The 5,271-nt window shown below is 38.3% G+C and overlaps 1 protein-coding gene and 1 long non-coding RNA gene across 2 annotated transcripts in view; one reads left to right on the forward strand and one right to left on the reverse strand.

Annotated features, from left to right (window-relative positions):
- Positions 1 to 5,271, reverse strand: part of Grm7 (glutamate metabotropic receptor 7) — an 881,798-nt gene that overhangs the window by 312,797 nt on the left and 563,730 nt on the right. The gene's annotated exons all lie outside the window — the stretch shown is intronic.
- LOC129692185 (uncharacterized) overlaps positions 194 to 5,271 on the forward strand; it is a 6,449-nt gene continuing 1,371 nt past the window's right edge. The window contains exon 1 of the long non-coding RNA XR_008722659.1: positions 194 to 2,606. This is a non-coding gene — a long non-coding RNA (uncharacterized LOC129692185). The remainder of the gene's footprint in view (positions 2,607 to 5,271) is intronic.

Genomic DNA, 5,271 nt, shown 5'->3' on the forward strand with positions numbered 1-5,271 from the left:
ATATATATATATATATATATATATATATATATATATATATATATATGATATGCAAGGTTACCTGAAAAACTATAAAACTATTCAAAGATATGCAGGACCATATTGGTGACTCATACATGTAATGGCAATTCTTGGGAGGAAAGCAGATTGCAAGTTTGAGGCCAGCCTGGGTAACTTATCAAATTTAAAGTCAACTTGAGATGTCATTTTTTTTTTTTTTTAGAAAATGTATGTTTTTTTTTTAATCTACATTAGGCTACCATGAGATTCTCATAACATTGGTCCTTAGCAGCACCAACACTGTAATTTTTCCATAGGATTATGTGCATGCATCTATTTAGGAATAACAAGTCATGATCAAAGCCTCAGTGACACATTGAGAAAGCCAGGTTCAGTTCAGTGTCTAAATAGAAGAGCACACACACACATGCACACACACACACACACACACATTAAAATAAGAAGAAGTTAAAGAGGCAAACCATCCTGCAGGCTGTGCCAAGAAGAGGGCAGTTGTTTAGCACTCTGCTGGAATTGGTGGCACTTGTATTCTTTCTCTACCAGGCAGGTAAGAGCTGTGTTTCAAAGATAGCCATCTTTCTCCTTTGATCACACTTTTTCTTTTTTCAATCACTGAGTGACAGACAGACACTGTGAGGAAGTCATTAGCGCTGGACCCCTCCCAGAAGCTAGAGTTAATGAAGATGTGCAAAGTATAGCACCACTCTGTTTCTTTTTGTTTTCCTCTTCCCACCTGATAGGGTGCACTAAAGTAGTTCATGACAGACAGACTTGCTTTTCAGCCTGGAAAATAAGTCCTTTATAAAAATTTACTAATTGCTACTCTAAGTAGGACTTAAGACGTAAATAAAGCAACTCTCAGGAAGTCTCTGAACTGACCAGATTCAGAAGGTTCCTTCCTCTCTAAGCTTATAGTAAGGAGACAGTATCCAACCATTTGTTCTGTTGAGAGCTCCAGGGTTCCAGCTCTCATACGCCCTAACCCCTGCTACATGGGCTTTCAATGATGCAGTTACATTTGAGCTGTCCATGCTCCTGTGAGTAACACCTTATCAACAGACCTAGAAGTAACCCTGAATATGATGGGCTTAACAAGTTGGAGTTTGATGGTATCATTACTTTTGATGGTCATTCATTCCAAATCTTGTTTGAGTGCATGTTCATTAATGTCTTTGCAGGAATGTTGGCATAAAACATTTACGACAGGAGGAAAATAATTATCACATATTACAGTGATGGCTATATATCACCAAGAGTCAAGACAAGTGTCTTTCAAAAAGGAGGGAAAAGACAAGAAGACAGCAAAGCCTTGATTCTCTCTCTCTCTCTCTCTCTCTCTCTCTCTCCTTCTTTGTGTTTGTGTGTGGAGGGGGGTGTTTGTGTACTCCACTTCAGGTGACATGGTAAACCATGAAGGCCACACTTTTGTGAATTTCCATCCAGAGAAGAGGAAACACTTCACCTGGCTGGTGATATTACATTTTTTTCTTTCATTGTTTTAAAATTTCAAAATTCAATATGCAATCTTTGGTTACAAACTTCTGAGATGACTGCTGGTTTTTTTCTCAAACGAAAGTGATTATATCTCAACATTCAACATTTTTCCTTTCATAGTAAATTTTCCAACTCTGCTGGAGTCTCAGGCCATGTTGTAAGGTCATGGCTCCTTTAAAATGAATGAGTTTTCTCAGATATATTATTACGAACTTCCCAGGTATCTCATTTTATTCTCCATTATCTGTTGAAAAAAAAAACTGTAGATATGCGTGCCTCATGAAAAGGACCAAGAAAAGGAGAACAACTCTCTAAATAGTCTACTCATGGCTATAATTCCCTGTTGTGTAATCATGATTCTTATTTTCTCTTTGGAAAATAACTATTTTTCTTAGCTTCTTATCAATGTAATAACATTTGGCTGTAAACTGAAAATATATTACCCTATTTTAAGTTTGTGGAAGAAGAAATGGAGTTAGTTTATATCTCTAATAAGCTGTTTGATAATGAGAAACAAAAGGGGTCATTTAAGGCTCATTATGAAATACGGCCTCTAAGAATACTTTGGGGGCCAATATAATACAATATAAACTAGGTGTTAGGGAAACAAAAACAGATAGAGACTCTCCTGATTCTCCAACGAGAGCTACCTGTTCATATTCCTTTCCCTTAGTGACTTGGAATGCAGTAAGGTCATAGAAGGGAAAAGACTTTGGGAGAAATAAGATTCCTTTACCACTTGGTTGATGCATCAGGGACACCACTTGAGAATCTGTTTACTATTAGACACAGACAGGCTGTGATGGTGGTATCTACAGAGATCAGGTTCCTGGGAAAACTGTTTACTGTCATTTTAAACTAAGGCCTCCTTTTTCCCTTCTCAGAACACTAAATACAACTTGCAGTAATTTATCAGATAAACATATGTTTCTCTTTCTGTCCCTACTATAGAAAAATAAGCTCCATAAAACCAATGATCTCACTTGCAACCACTGTTCCTGCATAGGGATGTACAATTACTACTCATGACCTGAGCGAATAAATGAGAAATAAACGTAGGAGAAAGCTGCTGTGAACCCATGGACACTGGGGTAACTTTATTTTACTCACTAGTGGTCATGATCTTAGGAGGGTCATGAAAATTTGAGGTTAACTTTGACTTGATTTCATCAACAAAGATCAGACATTTTCTTCTTTATCTAGCTCAGTGTGTTGATTGGGAATCAAGGAGAATGCTTTAAATGTATGGAAGGGCATTAATACCTACCCAACATAGCTTAGGAAGCAAAGGATGCCCAGGGAATAAATAAGATTGTGGCTGAACATGAAAATAAGGAGAGAATCCTTTTGGCAATAACCAAGTGTCCATATGAGTGTGGATTTGTTTCTGGTCTTCAATTCAATTCCATTGATCCATCAAGATGTCTACATGCAGAAAAATGCAAAGAGATCCATATTTATCACCCTGCACAAAACTCAAGTTCAAGTGGATCAAAGACCTCAGCATAAAGCCAGATACACCATATCTATTAGAAGAGAAAGTGGGAATCAGCCTTGAACTCATTAACATAGGAAACATCTTCCTGAAAAGAACACCAACAGCTCAGGGTCTAAGATCAACAATTAATAAATGGGACTTATGAAACTGAAAAACTTCTGTAAGGCAAAGGACACTGCCAATAGAACAAAACAGCATTCTTCCACTTGGGAAAAGATCTTCACCAACCCTACATCCAACAGAGGGCTAATATCCAAAATATATAAAGAACTCAAAAAATTAAACAGCAAGAAATCAAGTAGTCCAATTAAAAAATGGGGTACAGAGCTAAACAGAGAATTCTCAACAGAGGAATACTGAATGGCTACGAAGCACTTAAAGAAATGTTCAGTGTCCTTAGTCATCAGGGAAATGTAAATCAATACAGTACTGAAATTCCATCTTACACCTGTCAGAATAGCTAAGAACAAAAACTCAGTTTGTAGCACATGCTGGCAAGGATGTAGAAAAAGGGGACTACTCCTCCATTGCTAGTGGGAGTGCAAACTTGTACAACAACTTTGAAAGTCAGTTTGGCACTTTCTCAGAAAGTTGGAAGTAGCACTACTTTAAGAATCAGCTATACCACTCCTGGGCATATACCCAAACGATGATCTACCATACAACAAGGACATTTGCTCAGCTATGTTCACAGCAGCTTTACTCATAATAGTCAAAAATCTGGAAACAACGTAGACGTCCCTCAACTAAAGAATGTGTAAGGAAACTGGTACATTTTCACAATGGAATACTACTCAGGTATGAAACACATGAGAATCATGAAATTTACAGGATGGAACTAGAAAGGATCATCATGAGTGAGGTAACCTGACCCAGAAAGACGCATATAGTATATACTCACATATAATTTGATATTAGTCATATATTACAGGGTAACCATACTACATAATTCACAGACCCAAAGATTCCAAGTAACAAGGAAGACCCAAGGAAGGCTTTTTTTTTTTTTTTTTTAATCAGAGACAGAAGCACCAACCCAAAAGCATGCAGGGACTGGCACTAGCCCACCTACACATATGTAACCTCTGGGCATTTTGATCTTCATGTGGGTTCCCTAGTAAGCTGAACAGGGAGCTGTCTGTGAAATGACCCTGTTTCCTGCTTTTGATTACTTCCTCCTAACATGGTTGCTGTTCCTAGCCTCAGTGGATGAGGAGGAGCTCAGTCCTAATGTGCTTTGATGTGCTAGGGTGGGTTAGTGGGAGCTCCCATTTTCTGAGAAGAAGAGGAAGTGGAATAGAAAAAGAGGGTGGGAGGGACCCGGATATAAAGTGTATCTAAATTAAAAATAAAGAACAGACATTGAGTCATTTTTTCCACAAGATCTCTCTATTCACCTTCTGTCTATTCTATGATCTCAGGCAGCAGGGACTACTGTTCTTCTGACCTTACAGATGAGGGGGTGTAGGAAGGGGACAGACAAAGAATAAGCTGACACTAAGCCCTACCACGTTGTCATGCGTATCATGAGTAAGGCAGTGAGACTCCATCCTCCTGCAACTTCAGTCCTAGATTGCTACACAACAGAGGCTGTGTAACGTCAGCTCAGAGCTTCTGTGTCAAGAAGGGTAAGCCTATGAGGACCAGGAGATCCTAAGCTTGAAAATATCTGTCCACCTCTGTGGATCTCTTGCTCCTTCCTGCAGAAAGGCTGGTGATATTAAAAAGTAGCTCTAAAAAGTTTGTATCTGTGTCTTTATATGTGGTTGATATTTATCTTGTGAGCACAGTTTTATTCTCTATAAAATGAATATGATGCTATATACACTGTAAAGTCCCCAAATGCTTTTAACATCCATATTTCTCCCTGAGGACAGAAAGGGTGTAAATGACAACCTCTATTACCAGAAGCTCTTCCTAAGAAAGACTATATTCCATTTCAACTTGTTTAATGACACTTGGTAAGTCATTCAATAGCGCTCTTTTATGCCTACTAAAATGACTCCAAGTATCCAGTTTATAGCACTTACATTGCTAATAAGAGGCGATTTGTTTACAGACTGTTGCTAGGTGATTCATGAGCATTAATTCCCCTAGATAAAGTATTCCTTTTTTTTTAATATCCTAGCCTGACAGACTTTCCAAATATGGAAGAACCATAACTGCCACATTTAAAGCCATTGCATGCTAGAGTTCATGAGAAAACACACACACACACACACACACACACACACACACACACACACACACACACACAC

The sequence above is a fragment of the Psammomys obesus genome, unplaced genomic scaffold, assembly GCF_907164565.1.
Source record: "Psammomys obesus unplaced genomic scaffold, mPsaObe1.curated_primary_1811, whole genome shotgun sequence".
Classification (NCBI taxonomy): Eukaryota; Metazoa; Chordata; class Mammalia; order Rodentia; family Muridae; genus Psammomys; species Psammomys obesus.